General features: G+C 44.7%; 1 protein-coding gene and 1 non-coding gene across 4 annotated transcripts in view; both read left to right on the top strand.

Moving 5' to 3' along the window:
* RGS6 (regulator of G protein signaling 6) overlaps positions 1-26,328 on the top strand; it is a 386,017-nt gene that overhangs the window by 200,969 nt on the left and 158,720 nt on the right. The window lies entirely within an intron of this gene.
* Positions 19,102-19,239, top strand: LOC114816972. The gene has a single exon (XR_003764789.1). It is a non-coding gene; the product is annotated as a small nucleolar RNA SNORA7 (small nucleolar RNA).

Here is a 26,328-nt window from a genome sequence, read left to right on the forward strand (position 1 = left end):
ATATCAGGCAACCAAGTTAGGCACAGTCCATGTCCCATAGGGGGCTCAAATCTTACTTGCTATTTTGCAGATGAGGGAACTGAGGCTCAGAGAAGTAAAGTGACTTGCCCAAGGTCACACAGCAAAACTCAGGTGTTTCTGACTTCCAGGCCCATGCTCCGTTTGTTAGGCCACACTGTTTCCGTCTAGACTGTACGCTCATTGCGGGTAGGGAGTGTTCCTGTTTTTGGTAACATCGTCATCATCCAAGCGCTTAGTACGGTGCTCTGAACACGGTAAGCACTCAATAAATACGATTGACTGACTTCCCTTTTGGAGTAGCCTTCCACAATGCAAGGTCCTCGCTTGATCCTTTCCCTCTGTGTTTCCGAGGCTGCTTTCTGTTCCCTTTGACTTTGACACTTCCTCTACCAATCCTCCACAGGAAAAATCAAACTGTTGTGATGGTCAGGTCATGGCAGGTGCTAATTTTATTGAATTCCACACGATTAGCAAGATGCTCTAGTATTTATGACAGTAAACTGAGAACAGTGCTTGGCACATAGTAAATGCTTAACAAATACCATCATTATTATTATCATTATTAAACCCAATCGAGGAATCCTTTCCAACTAAGTTAAGCCTGCTTGCTGATCACCATTTGGGGCTGGCCACACTCTTCTGGATTTGGAAAACAGAGAGATTCTTAATCCATTAGAGGCTAGGACCCCCGGGAATACAAAATTCATGGACCAGGGTAATTCTGATCTGTTTTAATGGTATTTGTTAAGACCTTACAATGTAGTAATAATAATAACTGTGGTATTTGTTGAGAGCTAAATGTATGCCCACTGTACCTAAGCGCTGGGGTAGATATAAGTTAATCAGGTCCCATATGGGGCTCAGTGTCTAAGTAGGAGGAAGAATAGGGATTGAATCACCATTTTGCAGATGAGGGAACTGAGGCACAGAGAAGTTAAGTGACTTGCCCAAGCTCATACAGCAGGTACGAGGCCGAGTCAGGATTAGAAACCGTGTCCTCTGACTTCCAGGCCCAAGCTCTTTCCAACTAGACCACTCTGCTTCTCAGTGTATGTGCCAGGTTCCAAGCACTGTACTAAGCGCTGGAGTAGGTACAAGCTAATCAGGTTTGGACACAGATCCTGTCCCACATAGGGCTCGCAGTCTTAATCTCCATTCTACAGATGAGGGAACTGAAGTTCAGAGAAGTGAAGCACCCGTCCAGTGTCACGCAGCAGACAAGGGGCGGAGCCAGGATAGAATTCAAACTCAGGACTTCTGACTCCTTAGGTCCATGCTCTTTCCATTAGGCCATGCCGATTGTCGGTGGGAGACACAAATGTATGTTTTAACTTGATGGATAAGACTCCACTTTAGTTTTATTGACAGGATAATTGAGAACAAGAAGTGCTTCAGCATGGCCACTGAAATTTTCATTTGAGTATATGTGATCATAATAATAATTATGTTATTAAGCAGTCAGTGAGTCAGTCAGTTGTATTTATTGAGTGCTTACTGTGTGCAGAGCACTATTCTAAGAGCTTGGGAGAGGACAATATGACAATAAACAGACACGTTGCGAGTTTACAGTCTGGCGCTTTCTATGTGACAGGCACTGTCATAAGCGCTGGGATAGATAGAAGTTAATGAGATTGGACTCAGTTCCCATCCCACCTGGAGCTCACAGTTGAAGTAGAAGAGAGAGCAGATTGAGGGCTCAAAGCCCTAACCCCCATTTTACAGTCGAGGAAGCTTGAGGCACAGGGAAGTTAAGTAACTTGACCAATGTCACACAGCAAGCTAATGGCGGAGCTGAGATTAGAACCCAAGTCCTCTGCAGCCCAGGCCTGTGCTCTATCCACTAGGCCATGCTGTTTCCCAATATATTCTCTCTCTCTATATAAGGTCCTATACTCTCTCTCTATATGTATTCTCTCTATATTATCTCTCTATATAGTCCTATGTATTCTCTGTCTCTTTAATCCCAGCTCTGCCACTTGTTAGCTGTGTGACTGTGGGAAAGTCACTTAACTTCTCTGTGCCTCATTTACCTCATCTGTAAAATGGGGATTAAGACTGTGAGCCTCACATGGGACAACCTGATGACCCTGTATCTACCCCAGCGCTTAGAACAGTGCTCTGCACATAGTAAGCGCTTAACAAATGCCAACATTATTATTCCTCCTCTTCCTCTCTCTTCCTGCCTGCCCATCTTCCTCTCTCCTAGTAGCCTCTTCCCTCCCTTCTCCTGCCTCTAGCTCTGAACTCTGCCTTTGCTAGTAGCAGCCAAGGTCTTTGAGCCCCGGATATTAAAAAAACAAAACTATTTTGTTAGGGAGTGTGACTGGACCAGGCAGGGATTGTGCCTGCCAACTCGCTTATTTTGCAACAACAATAATAATAATAATGATGGTGCATCTTAAGCACTTATTATGTGCCAAGCACTGTTCTAAGCACTAGGGTAGATATGAATTAATCAGACTGGACACAGTCCCTATCCCACATGGGGCTAACATGCTTAATCACCATTTTTTTTTTTACAGACGAGGGAACTGAGGCTCAGAGAAGTGAAATGACCTGTGTGAAGGTCCCACAGCAGAAGTGGCAGAGCCGGGATTAGAGCCTAGGTACTTTTGACTCCCAGGCCCGTGCTCTACCCATTAGGCCACAGTGCTTCTCTGTGAATGCATGGAGCACCAAAATGCTTTTCAGAAGTAGTGTTCCACTCTGATAAGGAATTCAATGTCGATCCCTTTGTTTCCACTGTCTCTGCCATCACTCTGCCTCTCTATTTCCCAACCATGGGGAGCGGATTCTCGATTGGCAAACTCATCCAACAATCCATCCAGGCAGTAGTACTTAATAATAACAACTGTGATATTTGTTAAGTGCTTACTATGTACCAGGCACTGTACTAAGTTCTGGGGGAGATACAAAGTAATGTACGCCTACCATGTACCTAGCACTGTATTAATGTTCGAGTGAGTACAGTGGAGTTCGAAGACATGACCCCTGTTTGAAGGGACTGACAGACAAGCGGCATGACCTAGTGGACAGAACCAAGGCCTGGGAGTCAGAAGGATCTGGGTTCTAATCCCAGCCTCGCCACTTGTCTGCTGTGTGACCTTGGGCAAGTCACTTCATTTCTCTGGGTCTCAGTTCCCTCATTTGTACAAGGAGGATTAAGTCTGTGAGTCCCATGTGGGACAGGGACTGTGTCCAACTGGGTTACCTTGTAGCTACCCCAGCTCTTAGAATAGGGCCTAGCATATAGTGAGCGCTTAACAAATGCTTTAAATTATTATGATCACAGTGCCTGGCATATAGTAAGCACTTAACTGATGCCATTTAAAATACACACACACACACAAAGAGGGAACAGATTCAGAATAATGTATGGAGAAGAGGATAAGAGAGTGGAAAGATGGATATGTGGATGAGTAAGTGCTTAAGTACATAAAGTGACTAGTTTGAAAAAGTGTTGTGGGTTTCTGAGGGTGCATAAAAACTGAAATAGTGTAAAGAGCACGATCCTGGAAGTCAGAAAGACTTCGGTTCTAATAATAACAATTAATAATATTTTTGGTATTTGTTAAGTGCTTACTGCGGGCCAGACACTGTACTAAACGCTGGGGTGGATACATGCAAATAGGGTTGGACACAGTACCGCTCACAGTCCTAATCCGCATTTTACAGATGAGGTAACTGAGACACAGGGAACTGAAGTAACTTGCCCAAAGTCACACAGCAGACAAGTGGCAGAGCCAGGATTAGAACCCATGACCTTCTGATTCCCAGGCCCTTGCTCTATTCATTCATTCAATAGTATTTATTGAGCGCTTACTATGTGCAGAGCACTGTACTAAGCGCTTGGGATGAACAAGTCGGCAACAGATAGAGACAGTCCCTGCCGTTTGACGGGCTTACAGTCTAATCGGGGGAGACGGACAGACAAGAACAATGGCACTAAACAGCGTCAAGGGGAAAACATCTCGTAAAAACAATGGCAACTAAATAGAATCAAGGCGATGTACAATTCATTAACAAAATAAATAGGGTAACGAAAATATATACAGTTGAGCGGACAAGTACATGCTGTGGGGATGGGAAGGGAGAGGTGGAGGATGCAGAGGGAAAAGGGGAAAATGAGGCTTAAGCTGCGGAGAGGTAAAGGGGGGATGGCAGAGGGGAAGAGGGGGAAGAGGAGCTCAGTCTGGGAACGCCTCTTGGAGGGAGGTGATTTTTAAGTAGGTTTTGAAGACGGAAAGAGAATCAGTTTGGCGGAGGTGAGGAGGTAGGGCGTTCCAGGACCGCGGGAGGACGTGACCCAGGGGTCGACGGCGGGATAGGCGAGACCGAGGGACGGCGAGGAGGTGGGCGGCAGAGGAGCGGAGCGTGCGGGGTGGGCGGTAGAAAGAGAGAAGGGAGGAGAGGTAGGAAGGGGCAAGGTGATGGAGAGCCTTGAAGCCTAGAGTGAGGAGTTTTTGTTTGGAGCGGAGGTCGATAGGCAACCACTGGAGTTGTTTAAGAAGCGGAGTGACATGCCCAGATCGTTTCTGCAGGAAGATGAGCCGGGCAGCGGAGTGAAGAATAGACCGGAGCGGGGCGAGAGAGGAGGAAGGGAGGTCAGAGAGAAGGCTGACACAGTAGTCTAGCCGGGCTATAACGAGAGCCCGTAATAGTAAGGTAGCCATTTGGGTGGAGAGGAAAGGGTGGATCTTGGCGATATTGTAGAGGTGAAACCGGCAGGTCTTGGTAACGGATAGGATGTGTGGGGTGAACGAGAGGGACGAGTCAAGGATGACACCGAGATTGCGGGCCTGCGGGACGGGAAGGATGGTCGTGCCATCCACGGTGATAGAGAAGTCTGGGAGCGGACCGGGTTTGGGAGAAGATGAGGAGCTCAGTCTTGCTCATGTTGAGTTTTAGGTGGCGGGCCGACATCCAGGTGGAGACGTCCCGGAGGCAGGAGGAGATGCGAGCCTGAAGGGAGGGGAGAGGACAGGGGCGGAGATGTAGATCTGCATGTCATCTGCGTAGAGATGGTAGTCAAAGCCGTGAGAGCGGATGAGTTCACCGAGGGAGTGAGTGTAAATGGAGAACAGAAGAGGGCCAAGAACTGACCCTTGAGGAACTCCAACAGTTAAAGGATGGGAGGGGGAGGAGGCTCCAGGGTAGGATACCGAGAATGATCGGCCAGAGAGGTAAGAGGAGAACCAGGAGAGGACAGAGTCCGTGAAGCCAAGGTGAGATAAGGTATGGAGGAGCAGGGGATGGTCGACAGTGTCAAAGGCAGCAGAGAGGTCAAGGAGGATCAGAATGGAGTAGGAGCCATTGGATTTGGCAAGAAGGAGGTCATGGGTGACCTTAGAGAGAGCAGTCTCGGTAGAGTTGAGGGGACGGAAGCCAGATTGGAGGGGTCTAGGAGAGAATGGAGTTAAGGAATTCTAGCATCGATTGTAGACGACTCGTTCTAGGATTTTGGAAAGGAAGGGTAGTAGGGAGATAGGACGATAACTGGAGGGGGAAGTGGGGTCAAGAGCGGGTTTTTTTAGGATGGGGGAGACGTGGGCGTGTTTGAAGGCAGAGGGGAAGGAGCCCTTGGAGATTGAGTGGTTAAAAATAGAAGTTAAGGAAGGGAGGAGGGCAGGGGCGATGGTTTTAAGAAGGTGAGAGGGAATGGGGTCCGAGGCGCAGGTGGAGGGGGTGGCACTTGCGAGGAGGGAGGAGATCTCCTCTGAGGATACTGCAGGGAAGGATGGGAAAGTAGGGGAGGGGGTTGGTGGGGGGAGGGGAGAGGCGGCTATCCACTAAGCCATGCTGCTTCCTGGTTCCATACATAATCTAGTTATCTACTCCGGCGCTTAGAACAGTGGCTCTGCCACATTGTAAGCACTCTAACAAATACCAATTCGATTGTTAATTATTATTTATATTATTAATTATTAGCACTGTGGGCAGGTTATCGACATTTTAACTGTTTTTCCTATACCTTTCCAAGGACTTATTCTGCTACTTTTTTCTCAGAAAGGCCCACTCAATTAGATACTTCTGATGATCTCAAATTATCCATTACACATTTAATATGGAATCCATTCTTTCTGATGGAAGGGGCTACTTTAAACCCAAATGACAGAGCCCTTTTTAAAAAAAATGGTGTTTTGTTAAGCACCTTACTATATAGTCAGGCACTGTTCTTAAGTTGCTGAAGTAGATAACAAGGTCATTCAGTTGTCCACGTAGGGCTCACAGGCTTACTTCTCATTTTACAGATGAGGGAACTGCAGGCCACAGATCAGACACGCTGAAATGACTTTGCTGAAGGGTCACACAGAAGACAAGTGAGTGTAGACAGGATTAGAACTCAGATCCTTCTGACTCCTAGGCCCGGGCTCTATCCACTAGGCTATGCTTAGCGGCTTAAGTGAAGTTAAGTGGCATTTCTGTGTCTTTCTATTACATTCACCTCAATTTCCTACACAACTCCAAGTAAACGTAACTTTATACAGAGAAAGAGAGAGTATGAATGTTTTCTTCCTGATTGTTTTCACTTGGTTTTACTATTTTTTTAATTAGTCTTTAACAAAGACATAAATAACATCTGGTGTGCAAACACCTCAAATTGGCAGGTGCTTGCCTATAAGATATTACAAAGGAAACAGTAATTAAGAGCACTGTAAGTACAACTGGAGCTAGCATTGGGGGAATTTGGTGAAATTATGTCTCGAAATGTATTTTAAACCAGTTTTCAGATCGGAAAATCTCTGTGGGAGTGTATTTTTCTCTCACCTTTCTCCTTTCCCTTCATTCTTTACCTTCTGGGGGAAATTATCATCAGGAGGTCAGGTAATTAATTCCTATCACAGAAATGGTAGTGGAGGGGAAGGATTGTAGTTCTGTTATCAACAGAAGAGCATTATGAAGCATCCTAAGGCAAAAAGCGATTGCATTTTTCCATAGCTCATATGTCGAAGGTGAAACGTCATTTCCGTCTATAGGAATGGAAGCATTGTGGTGATACAGCCCAGAGAGCTTCACTGGGAGGCAAGCAGAGGAAATTATAAGGAAACTCCCTCCTGGGAATCAGAAGGACCCGAGTTTTAATCCAGGCTTCTCCTTGTCTCTTATGTGACTGTGGGCAAGTCATTTCACTTCTCTCGGCCTCAATTCCCTCATCTAAAATGGGTTGGAAGACTGTGAGCACCATGGGACAGGGACCTTGTTCACTGATTATCTTGCATGTACCCCAGTTCTTATACAGTGCCTTGCACATAGTAAGTGCTTAACAGATACCTTTTAAAAAGAAAGGAATAGAGGTAGCAGAGGGAAAGAGGAGATAAAACTGGTAATAGAGTACAGGAAGATGAATAACAGGTTAAATGAGGGAATAAATAAGTAGAGTATACATGTCAGTAAACACCTACAGGTGTTCATAAGTGTAAACTCATTATAGGCAGGGAACATGTCTACCAACTCTGTTATAGTTTCCGCTCCCAAGGACTTAGGGCAGTGTTGTGCGCATGATATGTGCTCAATAAATATCACTGATTGATGAATACTGAGAATGGCTATTGAGGAGACACAAACTTGGAGGAAGGAAATGAATCCAAAAAGCCATCCTAGAGGAAATGGGATTTCAGAAGGCCTTTGAAGATTGGGAGAACTAAGGCCTGGTAGACTTGTAGTGGGAGGAACAGGACCTGGGAGTCAGAGAGCATGGGTTCTAATTCCTGCTCCCTGAATTGTCGGCTGTATGACCTTGGGTGAGTCACTTCACTTTTCTGGGCCTCAGTTCCCTCATCTGTAAAATGAGGATTAATCCTGGGAGCCCCAGGTGGGACAGGGACTTTGTCCAACTCAGTTATCTTTTATCTACCCCAGTGCTTAGTACAGTGTCTGGCACATAGTAAGTGTTTAATAACTGCCATTAAAAATAAAGATAAAATATAATCCCAGTACCACCACAATGCAGAAGGTCCACTGGCCTGCTGTAGGATCTAATCCCCTTCCAGTGTGAGCCCCTCAAGTGACAAGGCTGCGTATTTCCCAGTGCTTAATTCAGTGGATCTGCATGCAATAAGCACTGGGAAATACCCACAGCTCTTGTCCTTGAGGGACTCACAATCGAGGAGGAGATTAGATAAATGCTGTTCTACTTATTGCTATCACCAGTGATTTTCTGAAGTTTTTTGCAGAAAAATGATCCGGCAGCAGAGTGAAGTATAGACTGGAGTGGGCGAGACAGGAGCTGGGAGGTCAGCAGGAATGTTGATGCAATAATCAAGGCGAGATAGGATAAATGCTTGGATTAACATGGTAGCAGTTTGGATAGAAAGGAAAGGGTGGACTTCAGGTTACTTTGTGAAGACTGAATCGACAGGATTTGGTGGAAATTGAATATGTGCATTGAATGAGGGAGATGAGTCAAGGATAAGGTAAGGTTACGGACTTGTGACAAACAGGACGAAAGTGGTGTTGTCTACAGTGTTGGAGCGTCAGGAGAGGGATACCATTTTAGTGGAAGATTGAGGAGTTCTGGTTTTGACATTTTAAGTTTGAAACGTCGCAGGACATCCAAGTAAAGATGTCTTGAAGGCAATAGGAAGTTTGAGACTGCAGAGAAGGAGAGAATCAGGGTTGGATGATGTAGATTTGGGACTCATCCATATACAGATGGTAGATAAAAGCCATGGAAGCAAAGGAGTTCTCCAGTGAAGTCGGTATAGATTGGAGACTAGAAGGGGACCAGAATGAACCTTGAGGGCACCCCCACAGTGAGGGGGTGGAGGCAGAGGAGAAGCCCACGAAAGAGACTGAAAATGAAGAGCCAGAGAGATAGGTGGAAGAATTAGGAGAGGACAGTGTCAGCGAAGCTGAGGTTGGATAAGTTCCAGGAAGAGTAGGTGGTCGACAGTGTCGAAGGCTGCACAGAGGCTGAGGAGGATTAGGATAGAGTAGAGGCCATTGGATTTGGAGAGGAAGGAGATCATTAGTGACTTTTGAGAGGGAGATCCTCTGGTCCCAAGGCTGTGTCTTGTCTACTAGGCTACAGCTACTTTATCAGCCATGCATATTAAGCCCAGGCCTGGAAGCAGTGCATTTGTGCAACATTAAGATCTTAATAAAATTGAAATCTGATCCACAGTTTATCATGAGTAATGTTTGCTTGTAGCTACAAATGTCAAGAGCCTTCTCTCAATTACGTTTAAAGGGATGGGTTGGGCTGGAATCTGAGTTGTTATTTTTATAGAACTGGTCGATCAACTCGGCCGTATTTATTGAGTGCTTACTGTGCTTGGCAGGAGTAGAATATAACAATATAGCAGAGTTGGTAGAGACCTTTCCTGCTCACAATGAGCTTACAGTCCAGACGGATGGTTTTGGAGACAGAATATAGTATTGAAGAAACTGAGGCACCTCCCCCTCAAGTCAAACAAAACACAGCTTTGAATTGCAGCTCCATCCTGATGGGTCTAGGATTCTCCCTCCTCTCCTGTTTAAATTACAGTTACAAGCCTGGTAAACATTTTTCAGTCTCATTTGTTTTCCTAACTTGTCTCCTAAGGCAGGCCTAAAACAGCAGTTTTGTGATTTCCAGATTACACCATAATGATCCTTGGCAAAGAATACTCAATGTGAACGTAGCTAGAGCCTGGGCCTGGAGTCAGAAGGACCTAGGTGCTAATTAATCCTCCACTTGTCTGCTGTTTGACCTTGAGCAAGTCACTTAACTTCTCTGGGCCTCAGTTACCTCATCTGTAAAATGGGGATGAAGACTGTGAGCCCACGTGGGACATGGACTGTGTCCAACCTGATGATTTTGTATCTACCTCAGTGCTTAGTACAGTGCCTGGCACCTTGTAAGCATTTACTAAATGCCATAAAAAACTACCTGCAAATTATTACCTCTTTTACACTTTCTCCCCTTGCTTTTGTCCTACAACTTCAGGCAGACCTGATCTCACCAGCCCATAACCTTGACATTATCCTCAACTTGTCTCATTCAACCTAGGCATTCAATCTGTCACCAAATCCTATCGATTCTACTTTCAACACATCTCTAAAATCTTCTCTTTCCTCTCCTCTCAAACTGGTACCGCACTGCTCCAAACACAGATTTTTCTCCTGTAAGTACTGGCTTCAGCCTCCTTGCTGACCTCCCCTACTTCCTGTGTCTTCCCACTTCGGTCCTTATTTCACTCTGTTGCCGGGTTCATTCCTTCTAAAAAAAGTTCATTGACTATCTCCCCATTCCTCCAGTGGTTGTCCAGCCACCTCCTCATCGAACAGAAACTCCTCAGCATAGGCTTTAAGTGCTCAATCCCCTTTCCCCTCCTACCTCATCTCACTGCTCTCCTACTGAAACCCAGCCCGCAAACTCCGCTCCTGTAATGCCAACCCAGCCCATGAACTCTCCTCCTCTAATGTTTCTAAGGCCTGCCTTAGAGAAGCAGTGTGGCTCAGTGGAAAGAGCCTGGGCTTGGGAGTCAGAGGTCATGGGTTCGAATCCTGGCTCTGCCACTTGTCAGCTGTGTGACTGTGGGCAAGTCACTCAACTTCTCTGTGCCTCATTTACCTCATCTGTAAAATGAGGATGAAGAGTGTGAGCCTCATGTGGGACAACCTGATTACCCTGTGTCTACCCCAGTGCTTAGAACAGTGCTCTGCACATAGTAAGCACTTAACAAATACCAACATTATTATTATTATGCCAACTTCCTCGCTGCATCTCGAGCTCATCTATTTCACCGCCAACCCCTTGCCTACATTCTCCCTCTTCCTGGAACCCCTTCTCCTTCATATGACAGACCACCGCTCTCCCCTCAGCCCCTGTCAAAACCTAATAAAAATCACATTTCTTCCAAGATGTCTTCCTCAACTAAGCCCCTTATTTCCCTTATTTCCTCTACCTACGGTGTCATCCAGGGTACGCACTTAGGTCTGTATCCTTTAAGCACTTGACCGTAATTTAATTCACTTGATATTCACCCCCCTCTCAGCCACTCAGCACTTAGTGCATATCTGCAATTTATTTGATATCTGTCTTCCCTTCTATACTATAATCTTTCTGTGGGCAGGTAATGCGTCTGCCAAGTCTTTGGTACTTTTGCAAGTGCTTAGTTCAGTGTTCGGCCCACAGGAAGGGTAATTAAATACCGTTCATTGATTGAGTTGATTTCTCTTCTACTGGGAGACTTCAATCGATCAATGGTATTTATTGAATTCTTGCACACGCAGAGCACCTTTCTAAGTGCTTGGGAGAGTGCAATACATCAAAATTAGCAGACGCCTTCCCTGCTAATAACGAGAATGTTTTTCCAAGAGTCTTTTCTTAAGGAGCATGCTGGGTAATATTGTCAGGGTTAAAGCGAAGTTCTTGACCTAGTAGTTTTACATCCATGAGTACTTTTTAGTGAAGTGCACACTTTTTTCAATTAAACCCACAAAAAATGTAACTTATCTCAGGAAGCATTTATCGTGCTTCACAAATATTCACTGAGAAATGGCCCAAAAATAAACTACAGTAGGAATAGATTTTTCTTCAATAAGTCATTCCAATTGCGCCGTCACTAAAATTTGCCCTTTATTCCCTTTAGCAATTGAAGAAAGAGTTGAACTCTGTAATCCCATTTTTATGTTCAGACTTTATTAAGTGTTGTGAGTGATTCCGTGTGACTCTCCTCTGAGCAGTATTCCAGGGTATTTTAGTGCTCTTGGAGGAATTTTAGGGTAAAAATTATTTAGTTTTCCATTTCATCAAATTTGTGATAATTTATAGAGGAATGTTTCTTTGGACAAAGTAGGGCTTCTGTTGGATCCACATTGGTTGACCAATATTAAGAAAGTGGCACTTTCTAGCTAGTATTAAATCTGCAGCATCTCATTGATCTGAATGCTTTACGCATCAGTTTTCCCTTACCTGACATGGTTATGGTTTTTCCCACATAAAGTTTCAGTGAATAGCTTTTATCGAGTTTTCTGTGGCAGGCCACTGTATTAAGCGTTTGGGAGAGTACACTACAACAAAATTAGTAGACACATTCCACACTCATACAGTGCTTACAGAGGGAGTCAATCCAGCAATGGTATTTACTGATCTGTTACTATGTGTAGGGCACTGTACTAAGCACTTGGAGAGAAACAACGTGGCTTAGTGGATAGAGCGTGGCCCTGTGAGTCAGAAAGACCTGGGTTCTAATCCAGGCTCTGCCACTTGTCTGCTCTGTGACCTTGGGCAAATCACTCTACTTATCTGGGCCTCAGGTACCTCATCTGTCAAATGGGGATTAAGATCGTGAGATTGGGGATTGTGTCCAACCTGATTTGCTTGTATCTACCTCAGTGCGTAGTATAGTGCCTGGCACATAGTAAGTGCTTAACAAATACCACAATTATTATTATTATACAACAAAGTTGGTAGACATGTTCCCTGCCCATGGCAAGCTTATAGTCTAGAGGAAGCAGAAACACAGGGATGTATTGGAGTGGTTTCCTCTTTTACGAAATACTCCACGCATTGATGACTTCCCCTGGAGTGACCATCTGTTGAGTTTTAAAGGGACAGTCTGGTTTTTCTAAAGGTCTGTCCTATTGTTGGCAGGGAATGTTACTGTTTATTGTTGTATTGTGCTTTCCAAACCCCTTAGTACAGTGCTCTGCACACAGTAAACACTCAGTAAACATGATTGAATGAACAATCAAGTGAACATTCAGTGAGGATTCCCCATTTTTTCCTTTTAAGCCCCTGGCCTCCCTCTGTGGTATTTATTGGGCACTGACCCTGTGTTGAGCACTGTTCTAATGTGATGGGGTAGATTCAGGTCCTCCATGGGGATCAAAGTCTAAGGGAGAGAACAGATATTGAATTGCTTATTTTACAGATAAGGGAACTGAGGCACAGAGAGGTGAAGTGACTTGACCAATGTCACACAGCAGACAAGAGGAGAAGCTAGGATTAGAATCTAGGTCCTCTGATTCCCAGGACCATACTCTATTCACTAGGCTACGCTTCTCCCCAGAGGAGAGAGGACTAATCTTCCTTGTCCCTGTCCCACCTGGGCTCAGATTCTTAATTCCCATCTGATGGGTGATGGAACTGTGACCAGTGAAGTGACCTGCCCAATGTCCCACAGCTGACAGGAGGCAGAGTTGGGATTAGTCCTCTGACTCCAAGGCTGGGCTCTTTCTCTGCATGTTCTGTGGTCTAGAACCTTATCCCGAGGCCGCAGAAGGAAAAATACGGCTACTTTGGAAGGGAGCAGATTACTCTTCCCAGCTCTGCCACTTGTCTGCTGTGGGACCTTGGGCAAGTCGCTCAATTTCTCTGTGCCTCAGTTACCTCATCTGTAAAATTGGGATTCTCGCCTAGGAATCAGTCCCTTACCATGGTAGGAGAGTTTGCGTATGCCAGTGACGCTTAGAACTATGCCACTGAAAGAGACTCTCTCATCAGGGTTACCCAGAATGGAAAGGTAACCAAAGTGTCAAAGTTGATTTACCAGTGCTGAGCAGCAGTGGCATGGGAAGGAGTCAAAGGTGGATGATAAAGTGATCAAAATGCTGATCAAAGACAACAGCGGAGACAACTTTTACTGCTCAGAAGAGGCAGTGATAAACAACTTCTGTATTTTTACCAAGAAATCTGTGTGGATTAACGTCCCTGAAGTCACCATGAATAGGAAATGACTCGACGGCAATTAAAGAAGAATAAAACAGGGAATTAAGACTGTGAGCCCCCATGTTGGATTATGTCCAACATGATTACCTTGTATCTACCCCAATGTTTAGAACAGAGCCTGGTATATAGTAAGCTATTAAGAAATACCACAAAAAAGAAAAAAGGAAGAAAAAAAGTATCTCCGTGGGGACTACATTCAACTACATTTGAATACTTGCAGATTTCTGCAAAATGGTGGATATATCATCGAATTCCACTGTGTGCCCAGAATTACATGTGATGTCACATCTAGTACTTTTGAGTGTTTTCCTGGTCCATGCTACCTAACCCCTGCTCCCTTTCATTCAATAGTATTTTATTGAGTGCTTACTATGTGCAGAGCACTGTACTAAGCACTTGGAATGTACAATTCGACAACAGATAGAGACAATCTCTGATCAATAACAGGCTCACTTTCATACCCTCCCTCCCCATTTTCATCCTCCCCTCACCCAGATTTTCCTCTCTTAATTGGAGTGGTGTTTGTTCGGCACTGACTATGTGCCCCACACTGTCCTAAGCCCTGGGGTAGATGCAAGTTCATCAGGTAGGAAAAGGCCCCTGTCCTATATGGAGTTCACAGTCCAAGTGGAAGGGAGAATAGGGATTGCATCCCCATTTTCCAGATGATGAAACTGAGGTCCCGAGAAGTGAAGTAACTTGACCAAGGTCACACAGCAGACGAGTGGCAGAGACGGGATTAGAACCCGGTCCTTCTGACGTTAAGGTCTCTGCTCTTTTCACTAGGCCATGCCGCTTCTTCCTTATTGGGGCCATACCTAAAGAGTCTCTTTGAATTACCCCAGAGCAAGTAGATCAAGGGTCAATTCTAGGTCCCCTTCTTTTCTCCATCTACACCCACTTCCTTGGAAAACTCATTCACTCACACGGCTTAAACTGTCACCTCTGTGCTGATGACACCTAAATCTCCATCTCCAGCCCTGATCTTTCTCACTCTCTGCACTCTAGGACTTCCTCCTGCCTTCAAGACATCTCTCCTTGGATGTCATCCCATCACCTCAAACTTGATATGGTGAAAACAGAACTTCTTATTTTCCCACCCAAACCCTCTCGTCCCACTCACTTTCCCATCACTGTTGACAGCAGCACCGTCCTTCCCATCTCACAAGCCCAGAACCTTGGCAGTATCCTTGACTCCTCTCTCTCATTCCACCCACATATTCAAGCCATCAGTAAATCCTGTCAGTTCTACCTTCATGACATCGCCAAAAGCCGCCCCTTCCTCTCTGTCCAGACTGCTATCACATTAATGCCAGCGCTTGATTTATTGTATCAGCCTCCTTGCTGACCTCCCTGGCTCCTGTCTCTACCCACTCCAGTCCATACTCTGTTCTGCTGCTCGAATCATTTTCCTTCAAAAACGTTCAGACCATGTTTCCCCCCTCCTCAGGAAACTACAGTGGTTGCCCATCCATCTCCGTATCAAACAAAAACTCCTCACCATTGGCTTTAAAGCACTAATCACCTTGCCACCATCTACCTCACTTCGCCACTCTCCTAATACAACCCTTGTCTGCACACTTCATTCCTCTAATGCCAACCTTCTAACTGTACCTCGATCTGGTCTGTCTCCCCATCAGCCTCTCCCCCACCTCCTCCCTCTAGCTGGGAACTCCCTCCCTCCTCATATCAGACAGATAATTGCTTTCCCTCACTTCAAAGCTTTATTGAAGACATGTCTCCTCCTTCAAGAAGCCTTCCCAGACTCAGCCCTCCTTTCCTCTTCTCCCAATCCTTTCTTCACCACTCATACTGGCTCCTTCATTCATCCTCACACCAAGCCCATAGTACATATGAATATATCTGTAATTGATTAAATTAATAAAGTAATTATCCATTTATTCATTTACCAATTTATGTATTTATATTAGTGTCTCCCTCCCAGACTGTGAGCTCTTTGTGGTCAGGAATGTGTCTGTTTGTTGTTATATTATACTTTCCCAAGTGCTTAGTACAGTGCTTTGCACACAGTAAATGCTCAATAAATACGATTGAAAGGATATATGAATTAAAGATTAACAAAGAGCTGCTTCCAAATGGAAAGAATTGTCAATTGTCCCAGAAAAGTGATTGAAGTGATCCTCCCTAATAGTTGGCCCTGTCATACAGAAACTAAGAAAAGATTAGGCATTTCTTATTGTTAGAGGAGAAAGAACAACTAAATTTGAGTCTTGCCTTATGCAATTTGAGTACCATACAGTAAATTTCTTTAGTATGTATCTAAAGCAGTCAGTTTTTCAAGCACAACACAGACCTTAACTAAACAAATAAAAATTAATCTGCAATCCCTGTCACGTGCAAAGCATTTGGGTTGCTCTCTGTGAGTAGAGGAACAAAACATTGATCAGTTGATCAGTCACTGGTATTTACTGAGCACTTGTACAGAGCACTGTGTTAAGCATTTGGAAGAGTACAATACAAAAGAGTTACTGTTACAGCTAGTTTACTGTGAAGAGATGAGGTAAGAAGGGAAGAGCTGATTGAGTGTTTTAAAAGCAATGTTAAAGAAATAGTTGTTTTTTAATGGTGTTTGTCAAGTGCTTAGTATGTGTCAAACTCTGTTTTAAACACTGAGGTAGAACATGAGTCCATGGGTCATTATGGGTCATGATGGTCATGGGTTCAAATCCCGGCTCAGCCACTTGTCAACTGTGTGACTTTGGGCAAGTCACTTAGCTTCTCTGTGCCTCAGTTACCTCATCTGTAAATTGGGGATTAAGACTGTGAACCCCACGTGGGACAACCTGATCACCTTGTGTCCTCCCCAGCACTTAGAACAGTGCTTTGCACGTAGTAAGTGCTTAACAAATACCAGTATTATTATTATTATTATTATTATTATAAGTTAATCAGGGCAGATACAATTCCTTGTCCCACGAGGGCTCACAGTCTAAGTAGGAGGCATTGAATCCACACTTTGCAGTTGAAGAAATTCAGGCACAGGGAAGCCAAATGACTTACTTAAATTCATACAGCAGACAATTGGTGGTGCTGAGATTGTAACCCAGGTCCTCTAGTTACCAGGCCCATGCTCTTTCCACTAGGCTACCCTGTTTCTCTTATTCCTTGGCCCTTATCCATCAGTGTAAAAGAGGAGAGGAGACAAACACAGATATGCATAAAAACAGAAAGAGAAGGAATATAAAAAATATAAAACTAAATACTTAGAGATTTATTTAAATCCTAGGGAGTTACTAAAGTGATTGCCATGGCCGGAGCCAGGTGTTTGTTTTTTTCTGTTTTTTTTTAATGGTATTTCATTCATTCAATCGTATTTATTGAGCATTTACTATGTGCAGAGCACTCTACATACTCTACACACTCTCCAGAGAAGTGAAGCGACTTGCCCAAGGCCGCACAGCAGCCAGGATTAGAACCCAGATCCTTCTGATCCACCAGGCCACACTGTTGGACTGCTTACAGGAGGTAGGGTTTTTTTAAGAAGATGACTTGAGGTAGACTTAGAGCTTTCTAAGTGGAAGGAAAGTCTTGGGAAGTGTCATAGAGAGAGGATAATCTCGTGCAAGAAATGGTAAGGAGGTTGCTGTGGCTGGAGGGAGATGATTGGGTCCCTCAATGAAAACAGGAAATGACCCCTGATCCTGAGATTTTAGGACTGAGAACCTGTGCAAGGAACCTGACAACTGACCACAGAAGCCGGAATGTCAGTTAGAGAAGAGAGAAGTTGAGGCGACAGGGATTTGGAACAGATCCTTAAAGACTGAAGTTAGAATTTTTAACCCAAGATTGTAAGCTCCTTAGAGGGTAGGGATCATATTATCCAACTCTGTTGTCCTCCCCAGAGTGCTTAGTAGAGTGCACTGCACACAGTAAATGCTCAATCGATTCCACTGAATGATTCATTGACGTGGCAGCTGGGTTTCCTTGGAGGCTTCTGGGAAGGGATTTGACATGATTATGCAAACCTTTGAGAGAGATTATTTTTGCTAGTGTGTGGGTGATTACTGATGCTAACAGTGCTTTGCTAACAGATAAAAAAGTGCATGTTTAATGCTTATTTTTGGAGACCCAGAACATTGCATAAAAGATGTTGGTTTTATTTCTGTTTCACTAAGAAAAGCTCTAGTGTCATTCACAACTGGAAAATACCAAAGCAGGGAGTACAGCTGATCAGAAGATTTGTATTTAAATAGCATCCCTAATAATGGCAATAATGATAATACTAATAATTAATAAAAATAATAACAGTATTTGTAAAGGGCTTACAAATAACCAGGGATTGGTCAGACACTGTTCAAAGCACTGGGGTAGATACAAGATAATCGGGTTGGATGCTGTCTTTGTCCTTGTCCACTTAATAAAAGTTCATGAAGTAAAGCAATGCAATATTCAAAACATCATTTTCTGATTCACAGATTGACCTTTTGACTCTACATCTAATAAACTAGTCTAGAAGTTCACCCATGCAACCCTTCCACACAACTGTTAGCAAACATGTGAAGGATGCAAAAATGAGCTTTCCATTGTAAAACCTACATGAAAATGGTTTGATTTGTCCAGTTGCGGGTTATAGGCTGGTTAATAATAACAACAATAATAATAATAATAATGATTGTGGTATTTGTTAGGGGTTTATTATGTGCCAGACAATGTACTAAGTGTCGTGGTGGATACAAGTCAATTGGTTTCTGTGCCGTCCCTGTCCCATGTGCGGCTCACAGTCTCACTCCCCATTTTGCAGATGAGTTAACTGAGGCCCAGAGAAGTTAAGTGACTTGCCCAAGGCCACAGAGAAGACAAGTGGCGGAGCCGGGATTTGAGCCCATGAACTTCTGACTCCCAGGCCCAGGTTCTATCCACTATGTCATGTTGCTTCCCCGTGCTGCTTGTTTTCGGTTAATTTTTATTGAATCACTTAATTTTCTAATAACGACAATAATGGCTTGGAAAAATGACACATTTCTACTACCTTCTAATGCCTGCTGTATTTCCTAGTTCTAAATCTGAAGTAAGGACAAGTTGTAGAAGAAGTGTGGCCTAGTGGACAGAACACGGGCCTGGGAGTCTGAAGTTCATGGGTTCTAATCCCGGCTCCACCACTTGCCTGCTATGTGGCCTTTGGCAAGCCACTTGACTTCTGTGGGCCTCAGTTACCTCATCTGGAAAATGGAGATTAAAACTGTGAACCCCTTGTGGGTCATGGACTGCATCCAAACCTTTCATCTACCTCAGTGCTTAGTACAAGGCCTGGCACATAATAAGTGTTTCACTACCATACAAAAAATGTCTGAAAGTGTCACCATAGCTAACTTTTTATTTCTATTCTATGTTCAGAGTTTGTACTTGGAATCTATTTTTTTTTTAATCAAAGCCATCATTTTCCCACTGAACAAAACCATGGTCTCCTCCCAGCGTCGCACCTGGAGAGTTTCCAGTACTCTACCAGTCTTGGCTATGGGAGGGAGAGTCAAGCAGAGGCCTACCCACTCCATTCCTAGCTTGGCCAGTGGCTAGCCAGTGGAAAGCAATCTGCTACAAGTCAAAACTCACCTGTGCTGGGCAGTAGCAGCACGGGAGAGAGTCAAGGGCGAGACTCAAGTTTACTGTGCACCAAAGGAGGCAATGGTAAACCGCTTCTGTATTTTGACCAAGAAAACTCTGTGAATATACACTACCAGAACAATTGTAGATGGAAAATGGGGCATTCTGGGAGAGATGGAGTTGCTGTGGGTAGGAGATGACTTGACAGCATAAGACAACATAAGAAAAAACCATGATACACTTGGAATAAAGCCTGTAGTTCACCAAACTTCCCGCTGCAGAGCCCAGGCCTGGGAGTCAGAAGAACCTGGGCTTTAATCCCAGTTCCGCTACTTGTCTTCTGAGTGATTTCTGGACCTCATTTACCTCAGTTGTAAAATGTGGATTAAGACTGTGAGCCCCACGAGGGACAACCTGATCACCTTGTCTCTCCCCCAGCACTTAGTAAAGTACCTGGCATATAGTAAGTGCTTAATAAATGCCACAGTTACTATTATTATTAATGTAATAATGTAAAGTATCGCCAGCCATGTAGGGTGGAGAGATGAGAGATTAATCAGGGAAGGCCTCCTGGAGGAAAGGGGTTTCCAGAAGATGGTAAGCTCTGCCAGATGTAAGCTCGCTGTGGGCAGGGAATGTATCTATTATTGTTGTACTCTCCCAAGCACTTAGTACATCAGCGCACAGTAATCGCTCAATAAATACAGTTGACTGACTGACTGAATGAATGAATGTAAAAGGCAAGGTAGTTCTAAGCAGGTCAGGTGTGAATGAGAGAGTGGCAGTGGGAGAGAAAATAATAATACTATTTGTTAAATGGTTACTATGTGCGAAGAACTGTTCTGAACATAGTAGATATGAGATAATCAGTCCCACACAGGACTTACAACCTAAGTAGAGGGAGAAAGGATATTGACTCCCCCTTTTGCAGATGAGGTAACTGAGGCCCAGAGAAGTGGCGTGACTTGCCCAAGGTTGCACAGCAGACAAGGAGTGGAGCTGGGGAGAGAACACAAGTCAGCCACCCAAGTCAACTGACCCCCAGGCTTGGGGTCTTCCTTTCAAGCCCACTGATGAGAATGAGGCAGAATTTGCCTTGAGCTTCTGTGTATGGAGGAAGAAAGTGGGTAAATCAATCAATCAATTATATTTCTTGAGCACTTACTATGTGCGAAGTACTATAATAAGCACTTGGTAGACCACAATACAACAGAATTAGCTAACACATTCCCTTCCCACAGTGAGTTTACAGTTTAGAAGGAGAGACACACATTAATATGAATGAGTATGAATGAATATGAATTTAAGAGGGAGAGAGATGACTGGAGGTTTTAAGCCGATGATCAGGAATTTCTGCTTTTTCAGAGAGGAAAGGGCAACAATTGGAGGTTTTTGAGGAGTGGAGAGACCTATGTAAAATGTTGTTTTGGAAAAACCCCGTGAACAGCAAAGAAAAGTATGGACTAGATGGGGGAATGCTAAAGGCAGTGGTCCAACCGGGATATGACAAGTATCAATCGATCAATCATATGTATTGAACACTTACCCTATGCAGAGTGCTGTATTGAGTGCTTGGGAGTATTCATTCAATAGTATTTATTGAGCGCTTACTATGTGCAGAGCACTGTACTAAGCGCTTGGAATGAACAAGTCGGCAACAGATAGAGACAGTCCCTGCCGTTTAATGGGCTTACTGTCTAATCGGGGGAGACAGACAGACAAGAACAATGGCAATAAATAGAGTCAAGGGGACAAACATCTCATAAAAACAATGGCAACTAAATACAATCAGGATGATGTACATCTCATTAAACAAAATAAATAGGGTGGTAAAGATATATACAATCGAGCGGACGAGTACAGTGCTGAGGGGGTAGGATGGGAGAGGGGGAGGAGGAGAGGGAAGGGGGGAGAAGAGGGTTTAGCTGCGGAGAGGTGAAGGGGGGTAGAGGGAGCAGAGGGAAAAAGGGAGGAGCTCAGTCTGGGAAGGCCTCTTGGAGGAGGTGAGCTTTAAGTAGGGATTTGAAGAGGGGAAGAGAATTAGATTGTTGGAGGTGAGGAGGGAGGGCATTTCGGGACCGTGGGAGGACGTGGCCCAGGGGTCGACGGCGGGACAGGCGAGACCGAGGGATGGTGAGGAGGTGGGCGGCAGAGGAGCGGAGCATGCGGGGTGGGCAGTAGAAAGAGAGAAGGGAGGAGAGGTAGGAAGGGGCAAGGTGATGGAGAGCCTTGAAGCCTAGAGTGAGGAGTTTTTGTTTGGAGCGGAGGTTGATAGGCAACCACTGGAGGTGTTTAAGAAGGGGAGTGACATGCCCAGATCGTTTCTGCAGGAAGATGAGCCAGGCAGCAGAGTGAAGAATAAACTGGAGCGGGGCGAGAGAGGAGGAAGGGAGATCAGAGAGAAAGCTGACAAGGTAGTCTAGCCAGGATATAACAAGAGTACAATATATATACAATATATACCAGAGTACAATATATAACAGAATTGGTAGACGCATTCCTTGTCCACAAGGGACTTATTCTCTAAAAATGTTAGCAGGTTCATAAGTCAGCTGCTCTCCCCAAGAATTCCCTTCTCCATCACCCTGATTTACTCCCTTTGTTCTTCCCCCTCCCAGCCCCACTGTGCTTATTTCCAGATCTAGGATATAGTTATTTGTAAATAGACTGTAAACTCGTTGTGGGCAGGGAATGTGTCTGTTTATTGTTGTATTGTACTCTCCCAAGCTCTTAGTACAGTCCTCCATACACAGTAAGTGCTCAGTAAATGCAATCCAATGAATGAATGAAAGTGCTTTAGACATTTTACACCCACTTTGACTGCAAATCTGCGTCACCCTGAGGCTTAAGCATATAGAAACTTGAGAAGCAATGTCACCTAGTGGCTAGAGCACAGACCTGGGAGTCAGGAGGACCTGGGTTCTAGTCCTGGCTCCACTAATTTGTTTACTCTGTGACCTTGGTCAAGTCACTTCACTTCTCTGGGCTTCAGTTCCCTCATCTGTAAAAGGAGGATTAAGATTTTGAGCCCCACCGACATGGACTGTGTCCAACCTGAGTAGCTTCTATCTACCTAATGCTTAGTGTAGTTCCTGGCATCCAGTAAGCGCTTAACAAATATCATACAACAAAAACAAAAAGATGTAGTTTTTCGAACTTCCTGAGTTGGGCTCTTAACTGCTATTCCCGAGACCCAGCCAGTAGAATTTTCTCAACCCTGGGGTAAAATGAAGCTAGATTAAGTTAGTTTGGTCATCAACCCAATCAGGGTGTATTTTATCTTAAATCTTCCTTCCCAGCCTTTTACTTCAAAGCAAGCTTTTCAGGAGGCCTCCTGGCTGGAACATGGCATCCGTTAACCAAATGCTTGGCACGGCTCTGACAGCCTTGGGCCCTCGGTGGCTTTAAACATTACCTCATAAACCAGTATTTTCTGTTGTGACCATTTCCAATTTGTGGCACTAATGAAATCTCAGCTTTGATCGTGTCTTGTTTGTGTATCTTGTTTGTCTTGGCCGCTGGGGCCACCACAGAAATGGGCTTCCGTTATACTGTCTTGGCATTCAGTCAATCGATCAGTCGCATTTACTGAGTCCTTACTTTGTGTGCTGCCTTCATTGGAAGCGTCATAAATCCGATTATTTCTACTTCCAAATAAATGGGGTGGGGGCAGTCATGAATTGTACTCATGCATCCCCTGGCATTGCAAGAATTTGGAAAAATAAATTAAAGTAGGAAAAAAACACAGTAGGTAATTTGTGATGCTTACACTCAGGGGACTGCTAGGATGTCACAAATAGGAGGAGGGGAGATTAATTCTAAAATGTCCCCTGGAGGAGGAGCCTGGATTTCAGGAGGACTTTGAAGAGGGAGAGAAATTAGGTGTGGCAGATTTGAATGGGGAGGAAGTTGCAGATAGGGTAAAGGTCACTGGCAAACTCTCTGAGACCAGAGAAATGAGAGAAGTGTGGTAAGATGGTTAGTCTGACAGTTTTTGACTGAACACCTCACATGTGTAGAAGCAGCACAGCCTGGAAGTCTGAGGATGTGGATTCTAATCTTGGCTCCACCACATGTCTTCTGTGTGACCTTGGGCAAGTCACTTCGCAGTGCCTCAGTTTCCTCATCTGTAAAATGGGAATGAAGACTGTGAGCCCCATGTGGGACAGGAAATATGTCTGACTTGATTACCTTGAATCTACCACAGTGCTTAGAACAGTGCTTGGCACTTAGTAAGTGCTCAATACCACTTATCATTTATATATATATACAAATATACATATATGTGTATGTATTTACATCTATATTTTACATAGTTTTAGTTCTCTTTTTGTATGTAATACACAGTAATATATGTAGTTAAAATATACATATATATGTTAATAACTTTTACAAATATTACATATTATTCATTCATTCATTCAATCATATTTATTGAGTGCTTACTGTATGCAGAGCACTGTACTAAGTGCTTGGGAAAGTACAATACAGCAATAGAGACATTCCCTGCCCACAACAAGCCCACAGTCTAGAGAGGGGAAGACAGACATTAGTACAAGTAAACAGGCATGAAGACATCAACACAAGTAAATAGGCATCATTATAAATAAATAAAATTACAGATATATACATAGGTGCCATGGGGCAGGGGAGAGATGGGAAGAGAAAAGAGAGCGAGTCAAGGTGACGTGGAAGGGAGGGGGAGCAGAAGAAAAGGGGGCTTAATCTGAGAAGGCCTCTTGGAGGAAGTGGGCCTTCAGTAGGGCTTTGAAGGGGGGGAAGAGTGATCGTTTGGTGGATATGAGGAAGGAGTGTTCCCCTGACCAGAGATAGGACGTGGGCTAAGGGTCGGCGGCGAGACAGACGAGATTGAGGCACAGTGAGAAGGTTAGTACCAGAGGAGCAGAGTGTGCGGGCTGGGTTGTAGAAGGAGGGAAGGGAGGTAGAGGTAAGAAGAGGTAAAGGGATGGAGAGCTTTAAAGCCAATAGTGAGAAGTTTTTGTTTGCTCCAGAGGTTGATAGGCAACCACTGGAGATTTTTGAGGAGCAGGGTGACATACCCTGAGTATTTCTGTAGAAAGATAATCCGGGTAGCAGAGTGAAGTATGGACTGAAGTGGGGAGAGACAAGAGTTTGGGAGGTCAGCAAGGAGGCTGATGCAGTCATCTAGGCGGGTTAGGATGAGTGATTGTACTAACGTGGTAGCAGTTTGGATAGAGAGGAAAGGGCGGATCTTGGCCGTGTCGTGAATGTGAGACCGGCAGGATTTGGTGACAGATTGGATATGTGTGGGTGAATAAGAGAGCGGAGTCGAGGATGACACCAAGGTCACAGGCTTGTGAGATGGGAAGCATGGTTGTGCCGTCTACAGTGACAGGAAAGTTCAAGAGAGGACAGGTTTTGGGAGGGAAGATAAGGAGCTCTGTCTTGGACATGTTGAGTTTGAGGTGGTGGGAGGTCATCCAAGTAGAGATTTCCTGAAGGCAGGAGAAGATGCGAGCCTGGAGGGAGGGAGAGAGAACAGGGGAGGAGATAGATACAAGCTACTTTGCTTGGACATAGTCCATGTCCCACATGGAATTCCCAGTCTTAATCACCATTTTACAGATAAGGGAACTGACGCCCAGTGAAGTGATGTGTCTTGCCCAAGATCACACAGCAGACAAGTGGTGGAGCTGGGATTAGAACAATATCACCAAAATCCGCCCTTTCCTCTCCACCCAAACAGCTACTTAACTGCTACGGGCTCTCGTTATATCCCGGCTAGACTACTGTGTCAGCCTTCTCTCTGATCTCCCTTCCTCCTCTCTCGCCCCGCTCTGGTCTATTCTTCACTCCGCTGCCCGGCTCATCTTCCTGCAGAAACGATCTGGGCATGTCACTCCCCTTCTTAAACACCTCCAGTGGTTGCCTATCAACCTCCGCTCCAAACAAAAACTCCTCACTCTAGGCTTCAAGGCTCTCCATCACCTTGCCCCTTCCTACCTCTCCTCCCTTCTCTCTTTCTACCGCCCACCCCGCACGCTCCGCTCCTCCGCCGCCCACCTCCTCACCGTCCCTCGGTCTCGCCTATCCCGCCGTCGACCCCTGGGCCACGTCCTCCCGCGGTCCCGGAACGCCCTCCCTCCTCACCTCCACCAAACTCATTCTCTTCCCCTCTTCAAAACCCTACTTAAAACTCACCTCCTCCAAGAGGCCTTCCCAGACTGAGCTCCCCTTCTCCCTCTTCTCCCTCTTCCGCCCCCCCCTTCACCTCTCCGCAGCTTAACCCTCTTTTCCCCCCATTTCCCTCTGCTCCTCCCCCTCTCCCTTCCCATCCCCTCAGCACTGTACTTGTCTGCTCAACTGTATATATTTTCATTACCCTATTTATTTTGTTAATGAAATGTATATTGCCTTGATTCTATTTAGTTGCCGTTGTTTTTACAAGATGTTCTTCCCCTTGACTCTATTTATTGCCATTGTTCTTGTCTGTCCGTCTTCCCCGATTAGACTGTAAGCCCATCAAACGGCAGGGACTGTCTCTATCTGTTGCCGACTTGTTCATTCCAAGCGCTTAGTACAGTGCTCTGCACATGGTAAGTGCTCAATCAATGCTATTGAATGAATGAATGAATGAATGAACCCAGGTCCTCTGACTCCCAGAGCCAGGCTTCATCCACTGGGCTGGAAATGCAGTGCTTTCAAGTAACTCTGGTCAATCAAAGTGCCTCTCACTTTGTCGAGTGATGGTGGCTTTGATAAAGCTGTAAACAGAATGAATAGCCGATCCTAGTATTGTTAGAATCAATTATTATAATGACCTAAATTACCCATAATAGCATTTTCCTCCTGAAATGTTGAGATTGTCACATTAGGAAAGGTGGTACATATTTAGACTCCCTTGTGATTGTATTCATCATTCTGAGGCTTTTCAAATATTTGTGAATTTCCAAGTCTGGTTGAAGGTTGAGTTAAGGTATGACTGCTAAATTTACCTGTCAGTAAAACAGAATTGATAACACTTTTCTTTTTTAAATTTGTTAAGCACTTACAGTGTGCCAGACATTGTATTAAACACTGGGATAGATAGATGCTAATAAGGTTGG

The sequence above is a fragment of the Ornithorhynchus anatinus genome, chromosome 1 (assembly GCF_004115215.2).
Source record: "Ornithorhynchus anatinus isolate Pmale09 chromosome 1, mOrnAna1.pri.v4, whole genome shotgun sequence".
NCBI lineage: Eukaryota > Metazoa > Chordata > Mammalia > Monotremata > Ornithorhynchidae > Ornithorhynchus > Ornithorhynchus anatinus.